Genomic DNA, 26,485 nt, shown 5'->3' with positions numbered 1-26,485 from the left:
TCACTCCCCACATGGCCACAATGGCCAAGGCTGGGCCAGGTTTAAGCCAGGAGTTAGGAACCCCATGCAGATCTCCCACGTGGCCAAGTACCTGGGCCATCTTCCACTACTTTCCCAGGTACATTAGCCAGGAGCTGGATTAGAAGTGAAGTAGCTGGGACTTGAACCAGATCCCATATGGGATGCCAGCGCTACAGAGAACAACTTAAACTGCTATGCCACAGTACCGGCAGAATGCAGCTATCTTTCTGAAGTGTAGACTTCATCTCCACTGGATATATATGCCCAGTGAAGGAGGACTGCTAGGTCATTTGGTAGTCTATTTTTAATTTCTTTGGGAAACTCCACAGTGTTTTCTGTAATGGTTGTTCCAGTGTACATTTCTACCACAGTGTACTCAGGTTCCTTGTACTACGTACATTTGCCTCTAGTTATCTTTTTTTTTTTTTTTTCAATTTTCAAGGTTTTATTTAAACACAAATAAAACGCACCTGAGCTGTCTATTCATTTTCCTCACTGTGCAGCCTGGCATTAGGGTTGGTGACTGATGGCCAGCTGGGCAGCTCTTTCCATGGTGGCTTTGGGGTTTTTAAAGGAAAGACTGTGAGCACTCTGTGCGCAGCAGGATTTGCTGCACATCAGCAGCACTTCAGCTCCTTGACATGGTGGACCAGAAACTTCTGGGAGCCACTGGGCAGCATGTGTTTTGTTTTCTTGTTGCTCCCATAACCAATGTTGAGCATCAAGATCTGACCATTGAATCTTCTCTTCACCCTATTGTCAATACCTCTGGGTTTCTGCCAGTTATGCTTAATATTGACATGTCTGGTGCCGGATGAACTTCCTGTTCTCTTTTTGATAATCTTGGCCTTCATCAGGGGTCTGAGGGTGGCCATGGTGCCGAGAGGAAAGCAGCCAACTCGATAGGTGGCGCCAAGGAGGAGTAGCTGGGGATTATCTCTTACCTACTTGGTAGTAGCCATCCTCGCACGTGTGAGGTGATACTCTGCAATGATTTTAGTTTGTGTTTCCCCAAGCATCACTGTTTCCTGGCCATTTTTTTTTTTATCTTCTTTGGAGATATGTCTATGTGGGTCCTTTTCTACTTTTAAAATATTTTTTTCAGTTGATTTACAACAGTTCTTTTTAAATTTTGGTTATTAACCCCATATCAGATACATGGTTTATGAATTTTTTTTCCCAGCCCACATGTTGACTTGTCATTTTTTGCCTGTATCCTTTGGTGTATAGAAATTACTTAACTTGGTATGATCTTTATTATTTTTTCTTACTTCGCCTGAGTTTATTGGTGTGATATCCAAAATAATCACTACAAAGCCAGTGTTGAAGCTTTCCTCCCATGTTCTTTTCTGAGAGTTTTATGGTTTCAGGTCTAACCTGTAGGTCTTTATTTATTTTGACTCTTGTGTATGATGAAAGGTCATGATCAAGTTTCATTCTTTGGCATGTGGGAATTCTTTCCCCAGCACTTGATATTAAAGAGACTGTTGTTTCTCTATTGTGTCCCTGTAGTGCTGTAGTCAATAATTAGCTACCATATAGTTTGTGGATTTATTTTGGGGCTTTCTATTCCTTTGGTCTATGTCTTTATGCCAGTAACATTTTCCTTTGACTCTAGGTCTGTAATATAATTTTAAATCATTAAATATAGGGCCTCCAACTTGTTTTTCTTCCTTGTTATTGCTTCAGCTTTTGGGAGGTTTGTTTTTCCTGTGTTTGTTTTGTGGTTCCCTGTCAGTTTCAGGGTTTTTTTTTTTTTTTTTTTTTTTTTCCCTTCTGTAAAGTATCATTGGAGTTTGAGATTGCATTACATCTGTATGTTGCTTTGGATAATATAGACATTTTAATATTCTTGCTGTCTATGAACATGGGATATCTTTCCACTTGAATCATCTTTAGTTTCTTTAATCAGTGTTACACATTGTAGTGTGGATATCTAGGACATCCTTTATAAAATGTACTCCTTGTTTTTAATGCTGTGATAAATCATTTTCTCTGATTTATTTTTCAGCTGTGTCATTACTTAAATTTTAAAATGATACTTTAAAATCTTAATTTTTATTTGTGAAAGCTACAAGTGACAGGCATAGAGGGAGAAGCTTGCATCCACTGGTTCCCTCCCCAAATGTGTGTAGCCGCCGCGGATGTGCCAGGCACATCAGCTGGGAGCTGGATGGGTAGTGGAACAGTCAGGCCTCAAGAGAAGCTCTGATATAGGCTTAACTTGCTGTACCACAGTGCTGGCCCCTGGTGCTGATTTTTGTATGCTGATTTTGTAACCTGCAACTTTACAGAATTCTTACTTTTTGGTGTGAGCTAGCACCCTGCCCTGACTTGGTTTTAGTGGAAGAGCTTTGACTTGTTTCCCAGTCTGATTATGATGTTAGCTGTAGGTGTTTCAAATGGCTTCTATTATATTGAGGAGTTTTCCTTCTATACTGAAACTATTAAAATACTGTTTATCCAAGAATGCTGAAGTTTGTCACATGCTTTGTCTACATCCATAGAGATGGCTGTGTGGTATTTATCCTTCATTCTGTTAAGAGGAGGTAACACACTGGTTGGCTTGCGTATGTTAAACCAGCCTTCCACCCCAAAGGTAAATCCTCCTTTTGATGTGTTGTTGAGTTACATTTTCAAATATTTTATTTGGGATTTTTGCATCAGTCTTCTTTGGAGATATTGGTCCATGGTTCTTTTTATTTGTCTGACTTATGTATTAAGTTGATGTTAGACTCATGGAATGTGTCTGGAAGTATGCCCTTTAGCTCTAAATGTTCTGAAGAGGTTAAGCCGTATTGATAATAATTGTTTTTTGAAAGTTTGGTGGAATTCAGTCATGAGTCCCTCTGGTTCTAAGTTTCTCTTTATTGGAAGGTTTTTAATTATTCTTGTGTGTGTGTTTGTGTGTGTGTAAAGCATAGTTTAAGTTAGAAACTTCCTGATGCAGCAGCCAGGAGGGCTCCAAGAGGGGAAGACCCATAATCTGTTTGTTACTAGTCTGTTCATTCTTTCTGTTTTCGATCTGATTCAATCTTGGTAGAGTATGTTTTTGTAAGAATGTATCCATTGCCTGCAGGTTTCCAGTATCTTGGTATATAATTGTGGTGTAGTAGGTAAAGCTGCTGTCTGCAGTGCCGGCACCCCATATGGGCACCGGTTCTAGTCCTGGCTGCTCCACTTCCTGTCCAGCTCTCTGCTATGGCCTGGGAAGCAGTAGAAAATGGCCCAAGTGCTTGGGCCCCTGCTCCCTCCATGGGAGACCTGGAAGAAGCTCCTGGCTCCTGGCTCCTGGCTTCGGATTGACTTGGGGAGTAAACCAGCAGATGGAAAACTTCTCTCTCTCTCCCTCGCTGCCTCTCCTCCTCTCTCTGTGTAACTCTTTCAAATAAATAAATCTTGCTGCCTCTCCTCCTCTCTCTGTGTAACTCTTTCAAATAAATAAATCTTTTTAAAAAAATTGTTCAAACTGGTCGCTTATTAGCTATTTATTTCTAAGGGTATTTGTTGGAATGGTTACACATTCATTTCTGATTTCATTTACTTGAGTCTTAACTCTTAGTCTAGCTTGCACTTCGTGACATTTTTTTTCAGGAACTAATTATTTAGTTTTTACTGACTTTTTTCCTCTCTCATGGTTTTCCTGTTTTCTGTTTGATTAATTTCTGTCCTGATTTGTATTACTTCCTTCCTTCTGGTAACTTGTATTTAGTGTGATGTTTTTCTAGTTCCTTGAGGTGTAATGTTAGGCTATTTATATTTATTTTATATCTTCTTTATAATATAGGCATTTGTTGCTATAAACTTCTCTCTTAGAACAACTGTTGCTGCATCCCATTGATTTTGATAGGTTGTGTTTCCATTGTCTTTTGTCCCAAAGTCTTTCTGAATTTGTCTTCTAATTGCTCCTTTCTCCCAGCTCTCCCCCGCTGGTTGCTTAGGAGCATATTGTTTCACTGCCACTTGTCAGTTTCCCAAGATTATTTCTGTTGCTGACTTCTCAGTTCATACTTTTGTGTGTGTCTTTGTTTTGTTTTGTTCAGCTAACATACAATCTTATCCTACAGAATGTTCTATTCTGATTATTTTATGTGTTCAAAGACTTCAGCAATGATCTAATAAGCTATTCCTAAAGAAATATAATTAATAACATTCTCATTTAAATACCTGTTTGAATTTTACAAATCTGTTAAACCTGCCTCAGATTCTTTGTGATACAGACATCTTTCATGCATTAAAAATGAGCTTAATACTGCATAAAGTGGCAAAGAAATAACTGAAATATATGAGAATTTTAAAAGTGAATTGTAAACATAAAGCCACTGGGTACAGTCATGGATCACTTAACAATGGGATACACTTAAACAAACTAGATCATACAGCTAACCACATACCTAGGTGTTTGTTACAGCCATATATGTGATCTGTCACTGACCTAGCATTGCTGTGTAGCACATGACTGTGTTATTAATTTTACAGATACTGGCAGAGATCAGAATTCACACATTTAGCGTATTTAAAACTTTTGGTCAACTAGTGTGTGGTGAAAAGCATTTTAGATAATTATTCTTGAATGATGTATGTGGGAAATGTGGCTTTTCCTTTACAATGCAGTTCCATTTCTGCATGCCAAACTAGCTTTTCAACTTTTACTCAACTGTGTAGGCTGAAACATACTCAAATAAAGTTGGTATGCATTCATACATGTCTCTCCTGTAAAATATACAGGTCTTGAATCCTCATTTTTGAAATTAAGAAAGGGGTTTTTTATCATCTTCAGCAATAATGAAAACTTGGATTTTAAAGCTCCAAACCAATAAAGGGTTGTGCACTGTAGTACATTTCTCCACAAGCAGTCCTGACTGCATACCTTGTCATTCTTTATCATGTAGGCAGCCATTAATACAGGCAAATGTTTCAGCATTCATGTGTAGCACAGGTGACCAATTGAGTGCTCTGGGAAATACAAGAGAAAGCTTTTGTTGCAGTTGGTTGAGGCAGACTCGCAGGCAGTAATGAACAAAATGAGTAAAAATCTAGAGCTTGTAGTAGGCACTGAATTACATAATTGTTACATGAAGGAATGGCTGAACTTGGCATTTTGAGGAACGCTGAGGAAACTATTCTCACTGGGAGACAGTTCCTGCAGGAAGCTGGTGAGAAGTATGTCACAGTCCAGATTTCACTAGGCCTTGTTAAAGTTGGATTTTACATAAATAACGGAAGGAAAATCTGATAGAGGTTTGGAAAAGAGGCTTGGAGACTTTAAGGCAGTGATTTTTAAACTGTTTAAATGTTGAAAGAATATTTAAAGCTAGTTCAAGGTAACTATTGTCTGTTGTCATTTGGGTGGTATTGTTTTTATTAAAACAACTTCATTGATCTTGCTGCTGGCTTTCTAAGTAGATTGGTACTATGCATTTGAATGTATAATCAGTAAATACCAGTTTTTTACCTGTTTTATATATTAGAGGTTCTTTGTTTATGTTTTTAACTTAAACTAAACTCTTAGGAATAGATTACAGTGTTGCTTAAAACTTAGAGTTGAAGGCTCTTCTGTTCGAAATTCTTTGCTAATATTTACACAGCAGAATTCTTTCCATCTGTATTTAATTTTACCAGATACTTGATGGTTATAAGGTATCCAAAGGATGCTACCATATTCATGGCTGGTGATTAAAATGACATTAAAGTTATCCCTTACCAGAATTAAGTCTTTAACTCCTATGGAATATTGGCTTTTAGAAGATGCCCCCAAACTTTCTTTTTTTCTTTCTAGTGTCCTCCAGTGACATGTACACTGCTGAGCTAACCTGGGTCTCACTGAATATTACTAAGAAATAACATCTTAAGTGGAGAATTCCCCATATAGTTAAGTGCTATTTTAAATAATGTCTATTTTGAAATGGCAGAGAAACATTTGAGAAGGTGAATAAAGACGAAGGAAGAACAACACCTTTAAGTGTCTACAAGTTTAATTTATTGGCATAGTGAATGGGAAGAGCCGCTGGCTAGAGAGGGTACGAAAAACCTGCCCAAATCCTAACATGCTTCATCGGAAATAAATTTCCCGTTCAATCGCACACCGTAACCTACAGAGAATCTTTACTGGGCTGTTTATTCATTTGGCTTGATTGGACATTTGTTGAATAAGGCTTCTGCTAAAGTTTTCTGCTATTTATCTCGGGGTGTTCAGTTAGATATTAACTAAAAATTGTTGCTTCTAGTTCTGGAAGTCTAACAACTGTACCAGGGAAAGTGAGGGGTGAAGACTAGTAATGGATCATGAACTTCGGGTAGCCAAACCACCTTAGACGAACAGTGAAATGATACTAGCATTATGAAGGTCTGTATTTTTCAGTGAAGCACAGAATTTTGTTGTTGTTAGAAATGTTATTTTGAAGGCACTACTGTGTAGAACTAAAAAAGAAAAAAGCATGGGCGGTGACGGACAGGAGAAAAAATGCAGCGCCACATTCCCTAATGCTCCTGAGAGAGGCTTGAATTGCTCTCCGCCATTCAGCTGCAAGCCGAGGATTTAGAATCCTTTCTAAATTGTTTACAGAATTCTTTTTCACTAGCTAATTTCAACTTTTGCATGCTTTGTTCATGTTATACAGAATGAAATATATAATTAGTGTGTTAAAGTAGCAAAGGAGATCTTTAAAAAATTATGTATTGGAGAGAGAGAGCAAGAGCAAGCTCTCCCATCGACTAGTTCACTCGCCAGATCCCTGCCATGGCCCATGCTGAGGCTGAAGCCAGGAACCAGGAACTGGGTCCAGGTTTCCCTTGTGGGTGGCAAGGACCCAATTACTTGAGCCATTACCTACCACCTGCAGGGTCTGCATTTAGCAGGAAGCTGGAGTCAGGAGCCCAGGAATGGAACTCTGTGGCTGAAATATGGGATGCAGGTATGCTAATGGTATCTTAACCCCTGGGCCAAATGCCCACTGTGTTTTTGTTTTTTTCACTGCTTAAGCTGGAAAGGAAAAAACAAAAGCTGGAAATTTATTTGTGGAAAGCAACTAGGGACTTGCATTGAGGCATAGCAGTTTAAGACACTGTCTGTGACACCAGCACCCCATATGGGCACCAGTTAGTGAGCCAGCCTGGGAAAACCAGCAGAAGATCAAGTGTCTGGACCCCTGGCTTTGGCCTTGCAAAAACCCAACTGCTGCAGCCATCTGGGGAATGAACCAGCAGATGGAAGATCTATGTCTGCCTTTCCCTCTTCATCTCCAACTGTGACTTTCAAATAAATAAATGAATCATTTTTTTAAAGATTTATTTATTTGAAAGTTAGAGTTACACAGAGAGAGGAGAGGCAGAGAGAGAGAGAGGTCTCCATCCACTGGTTCACTCCCCAGTTGGCCGCAACGGCTGGAGCTGTGCCATTCCGGAGCCAGGAGCTTCCTCCAGTTCTTCCACACGGGTGCAGGGGCCCAAGGACTTGGGCCATCTTGTACTGCTTTCCCAGGACATAGCTGGATTGGAAGAGGAGCAGCCGGGACTATAACCGGCAGCCATATGGGATGCCGGCGCTTCAGGCCAGGGCGTTAACCCGCTGTGCCACAGTGTCGGCCCCTAAATAAATGAATCTTTAAAAAAAAAAAAAAAAAATGGCAGCGGCCATTGGAGAGTGAACCAACGGCAAAGGAAGACCTTTCTCTCTGTCTCTCTCTCTCACTGTCCACTCTGCCTGTCAAAAAAAAGCCTGTTCCTATAATTAGTAACCTGAATTTGCGATTTCTTTGCACTTAATGGTATTTGAAATTGCTTACCACTGTGTTGGTAAAGCAGCTGGCTTTCTTCTAGCAAATAGACTAACCATACACTGTAAATATGAAACTTTTCACCTGCTTATTGACTAGTTGAACAGTTTTAGTGAGGAAGTCCCACTGCTGCCTCAGCATTATTTTGAAATCCTGTTTATAAACTATACAATTTCCAAGGCCACAAATCTGGGCACCTTTCCAGATATTAACTACTGGAACAAAGATAGAACTTGATTTATTTACTGACTGAAGTCTAATTTAGATGTTACATCCCAGGGTGGTCACAGAGACAATGTGTGTACTCGGACCCCGTTTATGCATGTATTTCTTCTTGTTTGCATGCTGAGAAAGAAAATTAACCTCAGTATTATGATCGCTAGCACTAAGCTTTTTCAGAAAAAAATGAATGTTTAGCAAATAAGATAGGATAATATAATACTTTAATTCAATGAAAATTTTCTTATGGAAATTATGAAGGACACAGAAAAATAGAACAAGTAGCAGAAGATACATTCGACCAAAAGATTGTGGGAACTGAAATTCCAAAAAAGATGGGGTAAAATGAACAAAAAAAAAAATGGGGTTTCTGGGGAACAATCTAAACTAGCTCGGAATGTTTGAAAGTCTTAAAATCCACAACGTGGACTGGTAATAAGATGGTTTGCTCTGACACTTGGGCCTGAGATTTAAATGAAATTGTTGACATACTAGAAAATGACTGTAATGAAATGATTTATTTAGGGTACTGTAACAGTGAAAGATGAGAGTTTCTAGACCTACTGAAAAATCCGCTCAGGAAGCACCTAAGGAAGCCGCCACACAGCAGTGCTTTTTGTCTGCTGTATACTATCTAGTTCTGGGTGATTCTCTGGGGTTGTATGCTCCTCCTGCTATACGGAGTGCTGTTTAAGGGATCGGTCATTTCTGTCCTTGGTCTTCTTTCTGCTATAGATGAGTATCTTCGAAAGTTATTTTGGTTCCTTAAGGTCCTTTGGGCTGGATGTTGTTCAGAATCATTGCCTTTTTATGCAGACACATTTTTATTGGAGAGGTGCAAAGAGAGCACACTACATCTGCTGGGTCACTCTCCAAATGCCTGCCACAGCTCGGCCTAGGCCCAGCTGAAGCCAGGACTGGGGAAGTCTGTCTGGGTGTTCCTCGTGTAGCAGGGACCATGTACTTGAGCTGTCACCTGCTGCCTGCCAGGGTCTTTATTCGCAAGAAGGCAGAATCAGGAGTGGATCCAGGACTCAGATCCCCCAGTAGGGGATGCAGGAGTCCAAGCGGGGGCTTAATTGCTAGGTCCAATGCCGACTCCTTTTCATGCAGATATTGTAACATTAATTGAATACTCGATGTAAGATGCATACTGAAGATTTCAGTGGCATCACGTGGCCTGGGGAAGACATTGTAGGGATTAGTTATCAGGGACAAGCATGGTCGAAGAGAAGAACGGTTCTTAAACCTCCTTCTCCCTGATCTGAACCAGTCAGTGCGGGTAGGAGAAGTGGCTTGCCAAGGGCTAAACACCAGTGTGACTTCTGGGAGCTGGCCAGGAAATGGTAACTAAAATCATTATGTTTTTCTTGTCTCTAGATAATAAGGATTCTTGGTGGGTTCTCCCCCTTCTCTGCTTATTAAGTAGATATTCCATTTCTTAGTAATCTCAATCTTCATGCTAGATACTGCTCATGTAAAGCAGTTTTAATCTATTTCAGTCTAACTGATGCAAGTTCAAATACATTATATTAAAAAGTACGTAAAGTGATGAGGACACTACCCATTGTTTTACTTGAAGATTGTCTGTTGAGGCATGATTATTTGATTTAGAAATGCTGAGGTTATGAAAAGTAGATTAGAATATTTGGGGGCCATATTAAAAATAATATCTGTAAAGATTTAATAAAGCTTATAAACCCCTTTTGCTTTGTTGATCTGTTTTGAAAAGACACTCTGACTGTGCCTGTAGGCATTCCTTCTCTGTGGTGTGATTGGTAGACAGGGAGTAAACAACTTACTGTAAATGGGCACCATGCCAGCTGGCTTCAGGCAGCACCAAGCTTGTGACTTGCAGTCAGGGCTGGGAAAATGCCTTTTAACTTGTTCATTTCTACTTCTGTATGCATGGAAAAAATGCCTAACTGTACTAATGTATTAAATAGCTTTATCAAATCTGTTAGGGCTTAGAAATCTTTCACAAGTGTCCTGGAATTTGTTGGTACTGTTTGATTGGATCTAAGAACCTCTAATATAATTATAAGAAGTTTTAAAAAGATAGTTTCAATAATTAAAAGGATTTTCTGAAATTGGCTTGCTCCTCAACTTGTTAGATTTAATTGGGGTAATATTTTGTAATATCTCTAATCTGTTGTCAACATACTTAATTTGCTATCCACCACTGTTTGGGGGGTAGGTGTTACCTGATACAGAAAACTGAAGGCATTTTTGCCAATTAACCTGACAGCTTAGCAAAGAGGAAATGGTGTTAACTGTCTTACCAAAGATGACCTACACTGACAGCATTCGTTTGGAGCTGGCTGGTGAACCATTCCATCGCTGAAGCCGGCTGAGCGTCTTCCCTGTGTGAAAAGTGAAGGCTGCAGAATTCTGTACAATTGGTAACTGAAAGTAGTTAAGACCTAGCAACTCAACAAATGCTTCTGTTTAATTTTTTATTAACATTGGAGTGGCTGGGTAGAATCACATTACTAACTCGCAGTTTTCTAAAAGATTAATTGTGGATTTCTATTTAAAGAAATAGCAACTAAGAGCAAACATAACTTGTTAATTGTATGAAGATAGGGTTTTTATCTACATTAAAATTTACTTTCAAAATTCTAAGAAAAACAGATATTTTAAAGTCATGTATACTTAAAACTGTTAATTAAGAATACAGTAATGTAGCTTGTGTCATAACTCTTGGATCTTTAACACCTTAACATCTCTACTGTATCTGACAGAGTTATTTAGTGTAAGGATTCACTGTATGTAAAATCAGACTATTAAAACAAATTAGGCCAGCGCCGCGGCTCATTAGGCTAATCCTCCACCTGTGGCGCCGGCACACCGGGTTCTAGTCCCGGTCGGGGTGCCGGATTCTGTCCCAGTTGCCCCTCTTCCAGGCCAGCTCTCTGCTGTGGCCCGGGAGTGCAGTGGAGGATGGCCCAAGTGCTTGGGCCCTGCACCCACATGGGAGACCAGGAGGAAGCATCTGGCTCCTGGCTTCAGATCGGTGCAGCATGCGGGCCGCAGCGTGCCAGCCACAGCGGCCATTGAGGGTTGAACCAACAGAAAAAGGAAGACCTTTCTCTCTCTTTCTCTCCCACTGTCTAACTCTGCCTGTCAAAAAAAAAAATTTTTTTTTTAGTTTTCTTTGAAAAAGGCATTTACTGAGCTGGCTTCTTTTTCCATTTATAAGAGCACTTACTGAATTTAAAGTTCACTTTTTTTTTTTTAATTTCATTTTTGTGTGAACTTTCTGAAGTACCCTCATAGGTTGCCAGCTGGAAATGGAAGGCCATTTGACTTGTCAAAGTGTGAAAGTCAGAGTATGTAGTGCATTTTAGTGAACTTTTCACTTCTCGGTGAATCAGTATTCTTAGGCTTCTTTGGGCCATAAACCCCTCCGAGAATCTGATGAAAGTAATTGACCTTCTTCTCAAAGAAATCCATGAAACAGGCATACGTAAAATAGCTCAGTGTTAGAATTTCAGGAACTTCTTAGACCTGGCTGCTGCTCATTCATGAAGCCCAGATTGCCGAGTCCTGTGGTTTTGTGTGTACTGCGGACAGAAGAGGATCTGAAAGACTTGAGCATGAACATCTCTACTGTTTGCAATCTTTTAGGAATTCTAATAATGTGAAACTTTTTTCTTGAAAACCAGAAGAACAAGTCAAAACTGGATTAGCATTTGCCATTTCATACAGCAATGCTTCCATTAAAATCACAGCAGTGGACTAAACAGTATGAAAGTTGATGACATAAGCAATACTAAGAAATTGGTCATTATCTCTGAAAAGTATCCCTGACAGTTTAACTAGTCTAAGTACTAAGTCAAGACACTGATCTTTACTTGAATACACTATACAGGTAGCATGTGGCAAAGTACCTGATAGAAATTCTTTTAATTGTCTTTCCAAATATATAATGTGTAAATTTCAGGTTGGGTCACCTCTAAATGCTACAAAGAATATGATTAGCTATTTGGCAAATTAGAATCATCTGGGAGATTCTCAGGATGTCACCAGACTTACTAACGCAGAATCCAGGGATTGGTTACCTGTGTTTTGGTAAACTTCTTCATATTCTGATAATACTGCTTCTGAGAACCACTGGTGATGTTCTAGCAGTCGCTGTTATGAGGGTAGTCTGTCATATTTACATAATAATACTTTGTGACTGAAAAACCCAGGATGTGGAGAAAATCTCCACAAAAACATATTAAAGATGACATTAAAACTGCTGCAATGTAAATGAACATATTTTGCTGTAATTGAGAACATGATAATTGTTAATTAGGTATTCCTCTATAAACCAAGAAGATAGAGCTGAGATAGTTTGTGCTATTAGTTGAAATTTTAAGTTCACAATGGCAAAATTTCATTGTACCAGTCTAAGTTTTCATAAAATGTTTAGAATATAGGATTTATAAACTGCAGAGTAGTCTCATGATGATCGAACCTAGGATCACTGTAACCTATTTCACCTTGTGGTATATGATGTACTAAGACAAGCAGAGTAAATTACAGAAAATTAACCTTTTGAAAAAAAAATTTATTTGAGGGGCAGAGCTAGAGAGGGAGGGAGAGACAGAGAGAGAGGTCTTCCACCCACTGGGTCACTTCCTAAATGGCCACTGTGGCCAGAGCTGAGCCGATCCCAAGCCAGGAGCTTCTTCATGTCTCCCATGTTGGTGCAGGGGCCTAAACAGTTGGTCCATTCTCTGCTGCTTTCCCAGGCCGTAAGCAGAGAGCTGGATTGGAAGAGATGCAGCCAGGGCATAAACCAGTGCCCATATGGGATGCCAGTGCCACAGGCCAGAGGCTTAACTTACTGACACCACAGTGTCGGCCCCCAGAAAATTACCTTTGCAAAGCATGTTTTTTCATCACTGCATTATGTCTGTACAACTGTGTGTGGTTGTATGAAATCATAGAAAGCTACAAAAAAAGAAATGGGAATTACTGAGAGACTAAGTAAGCTATTGATAATTACCTGTCAAAACCTTCTTGATCTATGAGGTCCTAAGTTTGTTACAGGCACCTCTGACCTGTTTGGATTAAAATTGATCTGAAAGTCTAAAATGGCTTTTTACCCATATAATTAGTTCTGAATAAGCATTTGGTACAACTGGAAAGCTGTGAGAGTTGCGAGTTTAATTCAATTTGAGTATGTGCCAACTATCATCTTCCAAAGAGGAACCATAGACTACTTCTGCAAGATTGTTAGGGGAGGAAACTACAGAAAGAAAGGTGCTAGGTCTTTTAACAAGTTCTCTTGCCATTTTACGTAGCTGAGAAAATGGAATGAATCAGCTGATAACAGTGTGGCAGTGTTTTCTGTAACAGATTAATATTTATAAAATGCATGATAAAATATTAAAGTGCCATTATATCCTCCTTTGTAAGCCATGTGTTTTGTGCCACAATAAAGGAGAATCTATATTTTTTTAAACAATTCAGCTCTGTCAGATGTTGTTTATTCATTTTGGTAGAATAAAAAGAGCTCCAGATACATACTTTAAAAAAAAGGAAAATTCTCCTCTGCATGCTTATAATTTAAATCTTGACTCTATAAATCAGCATTTTTTATAAAGTCAGGTGTTTGGCATGTAGACAGTATGGCTGGATACGTAGACTGGGACCAAACACTGGAAGACTTTGAATGTCACACTAAGGGGCTTGGGTTTTATTTTGGAGTTGACGTTGATATTTTGAGCAGAATTTATTTGCTGTAAGCTGTAAATCAGAAATACTGACATAGCGATGTGCAAAGAATGTGTGACGTATCCCTTTATTTTTTGAGAGTTTGCCGGAGGTATGGAAACAGTAAAAGCATAAGCTTGGAGTGAGGCAGTGGAGCAGGAAGCAAAGGGACAGATGTGAGAGACACCAGGAAGGAAGACTGTTGATGCTGGAGGATCACGGGTTCTTACAGATACAAGGCTGACATTGACTCAGCTGACATTGACCTTTCCAAGGTCACCAGAGGCTTTCTTGTTATTCAGTTTAGTGTACACTTCCAAGTAACCTATTGTGCACCAGCCCTGTGCTAGACACCAGTATTCCATTTATGAAAGCTGCTTCCCAAGATTTGTGACACAGTTCTGTTCTTCACTTGTCTTCCTCGTACCTCTCTGGCCATGTATTTCAAGTTCCTCCTCCTTTTGGAGTTTCTCTGGGCTCTATCCTAGGCCCTCTTCTCACTTTCTTGTTCTGCCTGTGTGATCTCATCCTCATCTGTTGGGTCAGTTTCCATCTGTCCACATACGCAGTGGATACCCATGTCGGTGTATGCTCAGCTCAGGGGGATTCTCTTTACCCCTGACCTGTATTGCTACTGCATTATGGGTGTCTTTTCCTGGATGAATTACAGCCCTATCAAATTCAAGAAGTTCAAAATAATTAATCAGCATAAAGGCCTGCTTCTTCGTGCTTCTGTATCCTTTATCTCAGGAAGTATGTGGTACACTGATAGCTCCCCCCCTCCCTTTATCACCTCAGTTAGCAAGCCTCTTCTATTTGGCTGACGACATACCTCGCAAATCCCTCTGCTTCTTATCTTAATTGCTTCTACCTTAAATCATGCTACCATAATTTTGTAGCCGTGTTAATGTGACATCATTTTGACTGGGCTACCCTTGTCATCTTCAGTCTACATACTGCTGTTGCAGCTTTCAGACATACAGATCTGATGACCTCATTCTCCTGTTGTATCAGTGCCCTCAGGTAATCTGACAGCTTTTAAGGTCATCTGTTATTTGGTAAGCTTTTTAATGGATATCAACTAATTTAAGAGGCTTTCAAATCTCTTATTCTCGCCTCTATATCTTAGCATAATGTTCTTTCTTACAATTCACCCCACCTCTAACCGCTGCCTTTTTTCCACTCTTCCTCATCCTCCAAAACCCAGCTGAAACACCATTTTCTGAAGCCAGTGGTTTCCTGATCCCCCTTGCATCCAAGATAGATATTCCTTCATAGTAGCAGGCACTTCGCATATCCCGGCATTTGTCAGGTTGATTACAACTGCTCTTCCCTCATCTGTACCTCCCACTAGTCTCACAGTTCTGAGAGGACTGTGTTTGTTTTATTTCATGGTGATAAAATATACACTTTCTGGTGTATAAATGATAGGCTCTCAATAAATATTAGCTAAATTTATAAATAAAAATGAGCAGAAAGAGAATATATTTTAAGATTAGGGGAAAAGAACAAGAAGTAGGAAAGGAACAGGTTAGGAGATACTAGAATTGACCTTATTTTAGGAAATATGATATTTTAGATCTCTAAGATTGAGATAAAGAACTGAAGTCTGAGTGTGGACAGAATCATTAAATAATGAATACTGATGCGTGACGGGATAGAAAAGAAGGTAGCCAGATTCCAGAGGAGACCCAGAAGAATGGGTAGGATCCTTTGAGAAGACAGATGAGAGTAAGGGTTAGGGGATGGGAATACGAGCCTGCTCTACTCAGATCTCAGCCGTCAGAGATAGGTGCCGTGGTGACCAGCCTGATGAAGGCAGTGTTGTGGTAAAGGAGAAGAATGCTGGTCCCTCTAAGCTTGAATTCTCTCAGATTGAAGTGCAGTTGCCTGCCCCTGGAAGTCAGGACTGCATCCTGTGAAATGTGTCATAGGAACTTCACAGGGTATACTTAGACAAATCTAGATGGTATGCATCCTCCCCCCCCCCCCCAGCGGGCTTCTCCATGCACTCAGGAAACAGAGATGGCAGCTGGTGGGGGTACTGTGGGATGCTCTTGGCCAGAAAACGTTTTCAGTGAGAAGTATACTCTAACAATACCAAGTGTAGTATGGTAAACACACCAACCAAATAAAGCATATTTATTCAATGGTATTAGAAATTGGTATAAAATTTTACTAGGTTGGCAAGATTTTTCAGTTACGAATCTAAAGAGTATTTGTTGGAAAATACTTAGAAATGCTTCCTTTGCTTACATAAAATTTTCGTATTGAACACTTAGAGCCTTTGTAAAAAGGAAAAGCTGTCAGTCTGACAAAAATTAAATGTACATCATCTTTGAGTGAAGGAACAGATGGATGTGTGAATACATGTGCAGACAGACAGATGAGCTTAAGGACAAAGTCTGCACTGAACTCACAGCTTTTAACATTTTGGAGGTAAGTTTACCACCTCCTTTAAAAGTGTGAAAAAGGAGATTATATGTTAAATGTAGAAGACATCAAAAATCGAATACCCCACTTTTAATGTTTTATTAACCCTATTGATATTTTTGCTGTGTATCTTCCTAGACAGTTTTTATTTCTTTACACTGATGAATCATCCTACCCACAAGTTTTACGTAATCTTTGTGTTTTGCCTTTAGACCTGCTGTTTTCAGTTAAAATTTAGTGGCAATTCACTAGGGTTATGCCCTTAGATCTGCTGTAGGAGTTTGTGAGCTCTGGCCCAGCAGCCAAATCCAGCTCTGCAGAAATCATGGGCTAAGAATGGTTTTGACATAATGAAAGGTTTGTGAAAACAAGTAATGTCACACGATCTGCTACAAAGTCTGAAATATGTACTCTTTGGGCCATTACTGTGAAAGTTTGTTGATCCCTGATCTACATCATCCTTTTTAGTGAATGCATATTTCATCATATCAATACATAGTCTGTTTTCAATACTGACAGTGTGGCCTACAAAGTGTCCAGGAACACTGAATTAAGGAATGTGGACCCATTGTTCCTTGGGGGAATACAGAACCTCTGCAACATTAGTGTAGACCTGCCAATACATAGCCTCGTTTTAAGTGTCTTTCTATTAAAAGGCACCTTATTTAATATCTCATTGATTCATAAAAATCGAACTCAGGGCCAGCAGGCATTGTAAGTCAGTTCTGGCCAGAGTTTATATGATGCATGTACTTTGCCTAAGTTGTTGCTTAGTCTTGTACTTAGGAGCACGATGCAGCATTTGAGCACTGTGTGCCGGCTGTTTTAAACAAAGTCACCAACGAAAAGCACAGGGCTAAAAAAATACGGCCCTAAATATATCAGGAAAAGAACATGGGTTTACAGTTTACCTCATTTGGGAACAGGCATACATGAGTGGACTCAAGAGTCTCACTATGCTGTGCTTATCTACACATGGCCAGAAAAAGTACTGTTGATTTGGGGAGTACAAATAAATTTTAGCATCTACAGATAATTATAATCAACTCTGCCAGCTTATTTGGTCATTAAATAGGTTTTAAAAGTAGAGTTATAGTACATTATAACTTTGCTCACTCACTGAGTGTTACATGTATAGTTTAGGTGGGCATTTTCAGTAGTTTTTAAAAGCCAGACTCCAGAGTCTGCCTTCAGAACAGCTGAGTTGCTGCTGTGAGGCAAAGCCAACAGTTCATCTGCCTTAGTAACTGTGGGCTAGAAATATAACAAAACCTCGGAGATTCGAGATGAACACTAAAGAACTGTAAGCAGGGTAACTGTCTTAAGCTACCCCTAGTTTTTAAACTATTTTTCTTGGCGAGGTAGTGAACCAGAGAGGGAAAGACAGATCTGTTCATTTCCCAGAAGTTCTCAACAGGAGGGATGGGTCCAACCAGAATCCTGGGACTCAACCTGGGTCTCCCACATGGGTGGCAGGGACCCAAGTACTTCAGCTGTCACATGCTGCCTCCTCAGTACACCCTGGTAGGTAGTGGGAATCAGACACAGAGCCTGGACTTGAACTTAGACACTCCAGTATAGGATGTAGACGTCCCATGTGGTATCTTAACTGCTGCACCAAACTCATGGCCCTAGCCCAGACCAGAAATACAGCAGTGGGCAGGAATTCAGAGAGCCTCACTGGGGCACAGTGATGGAAAGCTCATACCAGAGTGTGTACTTCAAAGAATCAGAACTCATTCTGGAAAGACATGCTGGGCACAGGCTGAGAAGAGCTGCTTTTGCTACCTGAACAAATTTGGACTTTGTCATCCACATAGGAGCATGTTTGATAGATCTGTTACCTGCCTCAAACTATCAGTTATTTCACACAAATGATGGCTATTCCTTGGTGTTGTTTGGTCTAAATTGGTACAGTAGAAATACAACTGAATGTTCTTTAGAAAATTTTGATGATTTTCATCTTATTGGAAAAGTGGAGAGACAGAAGATAGTGATTTTCCATCCCCTGGTTCACTTGCCAAATGTCCACAACAGCCAAGGGTGGGCCAAGCTGAAGCCAGGAGGCTGGAACTCCATCTGACCAAGTACTTGAGCCATCACTGCTCTCCTCATGGGTGCATGTTAGCAAGAAGTGATATCGGAAGTGGAGGAACCAGGCAACACAGGATAGGATGTGGGCCACCAAAACAGTGTCTTAACCACTGTGCCAAGTACACATTCTTGATTGGGAGAAGGGCGTGGCCTTTTAGGCTGAAATTCTTTTTTTAAGGTTATTCATTTATAGAGTTACAGTGATAAAGGAAGAGAGAAAGAGGAGAGAGAGCCTTTATCAACTCCTCAAATGGCCACAACGACCAGGAGTGGAGCAGGCCGGAGCCAGGAGCTTCATCTGGGTATCCCACATGGGTGCAGGGGCCCAAGAACTTGGGCCATCCTCTGCTGCTTTCCCAGGCACACTAGCAGGGAGCTGGACCAGAAGCGGAACAGCCAGGACTTGAACTGGTGCCCCTAGGGGATGCTGGTGCAGTAGGCAGCAGTTTTAACCAGCTTGTGCCACAGTGCCGGCCCAGGCTGAATTTCTTGAGTAGCAGTGAATAACACCTAAGTTAGGAGCCGGCACTGCAGTGTAGTGGGTAAGGATGCTGCCTGCAGTGCAGCATCCCATGTGGGCGCTGGTTCGAGTCCCAGCCACTCCACTTCCAATCCAGCTCTCTGCTATGGCCTGAGAAAGCAGTGGAGAATGGCCCATGTGCTTGGGCCCCTGTAGCCACATGGGGGATCTCTCTCTCTCTCTTTCTCTTTCTCTCTCTCTGCCTCTCTGTAACCCTGCCTTTCAAATGAATAAATAAATCCGAAAAAAAAAAAACCTAACAGCTGTTGGCAACCTCTAGTTCTATGCCTGTAATAAAATTAATTTTCCAAAATACAACCATTTATGCACTTGAATTGATACTAGAAATGGTTCATTTAAATGGGATTCATGTGTTAGGAAAAATTTAATTATTTAATAGTATCATACCTTGTAAAAATAATGAACCTAAAAGTGAGGCAGAGAAGTAGTGGTACTGGCTTAAGGTACAAGTTTTCAGGTCTGTCTCTCTCTCTTTTTTTTTTTTTTTTTTTTTTTTTTTTTTTGTAAAAACTGTAAGCTTTTTTAAAAAAATAGAAGTGGGGGGATGCTAGTATAACTGAAGCTATAAAAATGAAACATTGTGTTTGCCTGTATAATGTAAGAAAATTTTGAAACTCAGTCTTTTTTATTTTTTTATTTTATTTTGGACAGGCAGAGTTAGACAGTGGGAGAGAAAGAGAGAGAGACGGAGAGAAAGGTCTTCCTTTTTCCATTGGTTCACCCCGCAAGTGGCTGCTATGGCCGGCACGTTGCAGCCAGCGCACTGCGCTTATCTGAAGCCAGGAGCCAGGTGCTTCCTCCTGGTCTCCCATGCGGGTGCAGGGCCCAAGGACCTGGGCCATCCTCCACTGCACTCCCGGGCCACAGCAAAGAGCAGGAATGGAAGAGGAGCAACCGGGACAGAATCCGGCACCCTAACCGGGACTAGAACCCAAGATGCTGGTGCCGCAGGTGGAGGATTAGCCTAGTGAGCCATGGTGCCAGCAAAAACTCAGTCTTTGCTTTGATTTAGGTAAGATAATTTGAAGAAATGTAAGATAATTGCAAAATATTTTTTGTGTATGGATATTTGACTTTTTCTGTATTAAATGTTTTACTGGCTTGTAGCTTCCAACATTCAGAAAAAGATTTCCCTTACAGTGCTTTTTATTAAAACCTTTACTGTAAATTTATTTTAAAATTTACTGTAAATTTATTAAAATACTTACTGTAAAAAACCATGCACACAAAAGTCATCCTCTTACTTCTACTTTGGTAATAATAAAACTCAATTTTAAATACCCTTGTTAAAAAAAATTCTCTTTTTGCCAAGCCATCTTGAACTATAAAAGAATCTTATTTTTCTGATTCTAATTGTTTTTTGCAGTCTGTTACTCCTTCTCCTAAATTGAACAGCTGCTTGCTGTGTTTCTAGTTGTTTTTGTTTGTAATTTATTTTAAATATTTAGAGGTAAAGAGAGCGACAGGGAGACAGACTGAGTAAGTTCCCAGCTGGGGTGCTCCCCATAGGTTGTAATGGTCAGGGCTGGGCGCGGCTCAGGGGCGGAGGCAGGTTCTCCCTCCAGGCCTTCCATGTGTGTAGGAAGAACTCACTTACTTGAGGCATCCCGAGCTGCTGGAGCCAGGAGGTGAACCCAGGCACTCTGATGTGGCTGTCTTAACCACTAGGCCACATCCTTATGTCCCCTTTAGAGTTTTCAAAACTGCTAACATCTGAGGAGAAATGTCATTTCCATTTTAGCCACAACTGAGATCTGAAAACTGTTTTGGTAATGGTCTTTTGTCTTATAATCCAGAGATTATCCAAACTTGGGAAACATTGGCTAGATTTGCAGTTTTTGAAATATATATATGTGTGTGTGTGTGTGTGTGTGTGTATATATACATACATACATAAGCTATATATGTCCTCTATGTATGTGTCAAATTACTTTAATGATAAAAGAAAAATATATGCAAGTGCAAAATGATGCTGACTTCATTACATCGCTGGATAGAAACTTATTTTCCTCCTCCAACCTGACCCACTCTGCTTCTGAAGACCCCAGTGTCTGAACTGACGGTTTTCAGTCTGAAAGGCCCTATGCTAGAACAGAAGAGGAGGCTGTGCCGTGTTTTAAATGGCAGATCTGCAAGTCTAAGAAAATAGAGCAGCAGTGGAACACTGAACATTGCAGCTGTCTCAATCAAGTGGATATCCATTTGCTTGCTAATTGTGTAAACTTTGTAGGAATTTACTTTGATAACCTGAATTGAGGGTTCTGACAGAAGACAAGGTATGCCTGACAATAACCTCGAGTGGTCTGCTTCATTTAGGATCCAGATACAGCTGTTGTCTAGTGGTGCAACTTAGGATGAGAAAGGTTAAGTTTGTTCATTCATAAATGGGACTACTAATGATGTGTTCCCTCTTAAGGCTTTTGTAAGGATTAGAGTGAAGAAATATTTTAACATAGTAATTAAACTGTGTGCTACATACCAGTCTTGGTACAGAATTAGTATTTGTTACCTTTTTTTTTAATTGTGATATAGTTTGCTTCACTTATGTGCTATCAGGACCTAGTGAAATAAAGTTTAAGAACCAATATGTTATAGAAAAGCAAATTTTAATACAGGTTTGGAAGACTATGCTGGTCGTCCATTTTCACGGTACTTAAAATAGTTCTTTTAAAGCTTCAATTCCCAAACTAGATGTAGGAAAACAAAGCAACTTGAAGACTGCTGCCTATTATACAGCCATATGAGAACTTAAAATTCTACAGAAAGAAAATGCTGGTTATGCTGCTTTGTAAAAAATGTTTTACTAATCAACTCTTTATCAATTAACCAGAAAAAACTGAGTAACATTTTAGATGTTTAATTACGTTCTAGAATATAGGCTTATTTAATTTCCAACATGTGGAAGAACACAGACATGGCAGTCATGTGAGATCTTCGTCACTGGGCGTCGACTCCCTCATCTCTACATGGAATAGTCGTACTTGCTGGGCAATGCTGCCACTTGCTCATTGTGCTGCTCTGATACCCGTCACTTCACCTTCCCTAACCCAGCCGCTGACTGAATTTGCACCTTGGGACTAGGACTGCATTAGTCAGTGGGAACCTAGATTGGGCAGTATTTTCTAGTATTCCTTCAGTATTTTTGTTTGTTGTCTTCTGTTAGCTTTTTGTTTAATTTTTATTGATTTGAGAGCCAGAGCTCTAATTCAAGTTGTTCACTTTTTAAATGCTCAAAATGGCTGGGCTTGGACCAAGCTGAAGTGAGTACCTAATCCAGATCTCCCAAGTGGGTGGAGAAAACCCCAATAGTTGAGCCATTACCTGCTGCCACCCATGGTGTGTGTTAACAGGAAGCCAGAGTCAGGAGCTGAGCTGGAACTCGGGTGAACCACCCACCCCAGTCTTGTTGCCAGCTCCCCCACCCCACATGTATGGTGGACTTGTGTGCACACTTTGCTCTCTTCCTGGACCCCCCTGCTCTGCTTAGCTTGCTGGCTCTTAATGCCCTGTGCTCCAGGAAGGCTTCCCTGACACTGCTGCAAGTGAAGGTCCTTCTGTAACCCCCATGGCAGCATGAATCACAGTATATCACAACTACCCAGTTCATTGTGTCTCCTACAGAAAGCCATGGAAGTCTATCTTCCTGGTTGAAATTAGGATTTCAGTACACAGCACATTCTCATAGCTCCTGATGAAGAGTGTAAATATTTTTCCTTGTATCCTTGTGAATGTATCTAAAATTTTTTAGGCATCTCATCCACTTGGTTTTTGGTACTACTTTATTGAATTGCTGTGAAGGCTCTTTTCTCTTAAAAGCTGATTTGTTAAATATGTGTCATGGAAATGGGCAGACTATAGTGGAGCACAGTGATGCAGTACCTCAGCTGGAGTCCTGGATTCTAGTTCCCACAAAGCTACCACCTTGGTGGCCCTGAACCTCTGAGCTTCCGTGTCTTTATCACTTACAGTGAGGATATTAATAGAACCTATTTAAGGAGATGTTGTGAGGATTAAAACAATGAGAGAATTCTTGTAGAGCACTTGGCACAGTGCCTGCTGCGCAGTAAGTGAGAGCATCAGTTCTTTGTAGTATTATCATTAAAAATTGACAGACCAAGTCAGGTAACCAAAAGGAAAGAACTTCTGAAACTCTTAAAATACATTTGTAGATTTTTTTCTGTGAAACACCTGCATAGTACATTTTTGTTACCCACGCTGTTTTGCCTGGCTATCCTGAATTCCTGTTACAGGTCTGAGGGACCAATCTGTCATTTTAAATATGGCTTCAGGGGAACCACTTAGGATTCAAGAATTGCATCATCGTGGCCGGCTAATCCTCCGCCTAGCGGCGCCGGCACACCGGGTTCTAGTCCCGGTCGGGGCGCCAGATTCTGTCCCGGTTGCCCCTCTTCCTAGGCCAGCTCTCTGCTGTGGCCAGGGAGTGCAGGGGAGGATGGCCCAGGTGCTTGGGCCCTGCACCCGCATGGGAGACCAGGAGGAAGCATCTGGCTCCTGGCTTCAGATCAGTGCAGCATGCGGGCCGCAGCGCGCTGGCCGCGGCGGCCATTGGAGGGTGAACCAATGGCAAAGGAAGACCTTTCTCTCTGTCTCTCTCTCTCACTGTCCACTCTGCCTGTCAAAAAATAAAAAAAAATAAAAAAAAAAAGAATTGCATCATCGTGGACAAGCATCAACGAGATGTGAGCTAGGGCATCATACTATAAAATTCTATTGATGTCAAGCTCTTAGCACTATATAGTAGGTTTTTAATTAAACAGTTCTGAACCCAGCCACAACTTACTCAAAATAGGTGTTTTCTTTTCCAGTGACACTCCAGTGGCTCACCATACATCTGAAAGAAAGGTTCTATGTGTGCTCATAAGGAAGAACTGATTGTTGACTGGCTGAGCCATCTTCAATGTTTATATTTCATATCTGGTACTCAAACACTGGGTAAAGAATGAATGTATATTTTAAAATTAGTATCTGTTTGAAGAGATAATTAGCCCTCCCTCTAGAGGAAGGGCCAAGGTTTAGGTGCTTTTGGAGCCTTTGCATTTCCATGTAAATTTTATAATCAGCTTGTCAGTTTCTCCATCTGCAGACATAAAAGACCTCCCGGGATTGTTTGATAATGCCTTTAGTTATCAGTTTCAGAAAGAGACATAACTATATTCAGTTGAATCTTTTTTTCTTTGAGCAGTGTTTTCTGCTTTTTCCCGTAGAGCTTGTGCACATCTTTTGACTCCGATTTTTGTCTATGTATTGTAAAATTTTATTTTCCAATTGTTTGTAGAAAATAGGATTTATTTTAGTATGTTTTGGTGTTTTATGTGTTGACCATGCTAAATTCCTCCACGAGTCCTAATTTCTTTATAGCCACTATTTCTTCATGTATTTCTCCTCTTCATGTTTTTGTCCCCTCCATTCTCCTTGCTTTCTCCTCCTGGGATTTCATTTGTGTGCCTGTTAGGCCCTATGATATGGCATCTCTGGTCGCTGAGGTACTGCAACATTTTCTATAAATGTTTTTTCTCTGTTCTACAGCAAGTATAAATCCCATTGATATTGAAAATGTAACAGGTTACTTAAGCCTCCAGTTCTTTGTAAGATAATTCTGTCCTTGATTGTGCTGGAATTCTTAGGTTCAGAGTACGTCTGTTTCAAGGTACAGAGAAACTTTCAATCTTCCACCTAGAAAAGGACGATGGACAGGATTGAAAAGAAGGACACCTTGTATAAGAAAAATCCATCTTAGAGAAAACATCTAGGTCGACATGAGTGCAGAGGCCGAAGGACTTCGGCCATCTTGTGCTGTTTTCCCAGGTACGTTAAAAGAGAGCTGTATCAGAGGCTGGCGCTGTGGGACAGCAGATTAAAGCCCTGGCCAGAAGCAGCAGCATTCCATAGGGGCACCAGTTCTAGTCCTGGCTGCTCCACTTCCAATGCAGCTCTCTGCTGTAGCCTGGGAAAGCAGTAGAAGATGGCCCAAGTCCTTGGGCCCCTGCACCCATATGGGAGACCCGGAAGAAGCTCCGGGCTTCGGATCAGCACAGCTCCAGCCATTGCAGCCATCTGGGGAGTGAACCAACGGATGGAAGACCTCTCTCTGTAACTCTCTTTCAAATAAATAAATCTGGATGAGAAGTGAAGCAGCCAGGACTCGAACCTGTACCCAAATGGGATGCTGGCATTGCATGTGGCCACAACTTTCGACTTTGATTTCTGATTTCTCCCACACTTCCTAAAGTACCCTTGTAGACTCACACAGTAATTTGAACTGCCAGCTAGACTGTCAGGAAGGAGCGAGCCACTCATGTTTCCCACTGTGTGTTTCTCTAGGTCACTATTTCTCAGTCTTCAGGTTTAGAGTTTATGCTACATTTCAGAAATAAAAATAACTTTTCCTTAATATTATTTTATCTCTATTTAGCATTGTGAAAAACAAAATTTCAAATGGAATGCTTCTCAGATATGACTAAAGACCTTTTGTCCCTTTGTTGGCACACTAGAGCCAGAGGTAAATTTCCTCCTCGGACTGAAGAGTGCAGCTGTTACTCACCAACTTCCACTGTAATTTTAAAATATTTTCCTCTTTTTTTAAGAATCGTTGATGGATTTGAGAGAGTGACAGAAATTTCATTGCTCATATCAGATACTGGCTATGCTTCAACACCAGGCCCATCCCTAGTTTAAAACAGAATAGAGGCCGGTGCCGCAGCTCACTAGGCTAATCGTCCACCTTGCGGCACCGGCACACCGGGTTCTAGTCCCGGTCGGGGCGCCGGATTCTGTCCTGGTTGCCCCTCTTCCAGGCCAGCTCTCTGCTGTGGCCCGGGAGTGCAGTGGAGGATGGCCCAAGTGCTTGGGCCCTGCACCCCATGGGAGACCAGGAGAAGCACCTGGCTCCTGGCTTCGGATCAGCACAATGTGCCGGCCGCAGCGGCCATTGGAGGATGAACCAACGGCAAAGGAGACCTTTCTCTCTCTCTCTCTCACTGTCCACTCTGCCTGTCAAAAAGAAAAAAACAGAATAGAAATATCTACCACTTGGCTTTTCCTTCTGGATTCCTGTTTTACCATTAATTTGTAGCATATATAGGTGACAACTCTAAACATTATTGATAAATGATTCTTAGATAATACTAATAGCCAAAAAGCGTTCAGAAGATTAAAACAGTATCTTCCAAAGGTTCAAGGAAAGCACAGATTACTCATGACCCTTTGGCAGTATGCTTAGTGGGGACAGTCAGCACATATGCTTGTTACCTATACTCAGGTTATTGTAAGACAGTCTGGATGCTTGAGTGTTCATTTTGATCTGGTTTCTGTCCAGTTGCTGTGCTTGGTCCAGCTCCCCTGCTAACATGCCTGGAAAGGCAGCAGAGGATGGCTCAAGTTCTATGTGGGTGTCTGTCATCCATGTGAGAGACCAGGAAGGAGCTCCTGCCTGCTGGGTTCAGCTTTGCTCAACCTTGCTGTGGGCATTTGAGTGAAGAAACCAACAGAGGGAAGATCTATCTTTCTCTTTGTCTCTGTAACTCTCTGAAGTAAATAAATAACTTTTTTTTTAATTTCATTGGTTCCTTTTTTGTGCCTGTCCCTCCTCGGTCCCTACCCATCCCCACCAAAGAAACCCTGCAATTGTCCATGTAACTTGGACAACTCTTCTGAGATATGGTTCTTAAAAGTG

General features: G+C 40.8%; 1 protein-coding gene and 1 long non-coding RNA gene across 19 annotated transcripts in view; one reads left to right on the top strand and one right to left on the bottom strand.

The window, feature by feature from the left end:
- The window catches only part of NR3C1 (nuclear receptor subfamily 3 group C member 1), a 133,607-nt gene that overhangs the window by 71,660 nt on the left and 35,462 nt on the right, over nucleotides 1-26,485 (top strand).
- LOC138850174 (uncharacterized) overlaps nucleotides 433-26,485 on the bottom strand; it is an 88,164-nt gene continuing 62,111 nt past the window's right edge. Inside the window, exons 2-3 of one of the 2 annotated variants that reach the window (XR_011389784.1) lie at nucleotides 10,298-24,486; nucleotides 433-9,195 (exon numbers count right to left, since the gene is read on the bottom strand). This is a non-coding gene — a long non-coding RNA (uncharacterized lncRNA). Of the gene's footprint in view, nucleotides 24,487-26,485 lie in introns of both variants that reach the window. The other variant, XR_011389783.1, reaches the window with a different exon arrangement.

The sequence above is a fragment of the Oryctolagus cuniculus genome, chromosome 6 (genome assembly GCF_964237555.1).
Source record: "Oryctolagus cuniculus chromosome 6, mOryCun1.1, whole genome shotgun sequence".
NCBI lineage: Eukaryota > Metazoa > Chordata > Mammalia > Lagomorpha > Leporidae > Oryctolagus > Oryctolagus cuniculus.
The sequence above is the reverse complement of the archived record's forward strand: the minus strand, read 5'-3'. Positions and strand labels throughout refer to the sequence as shown.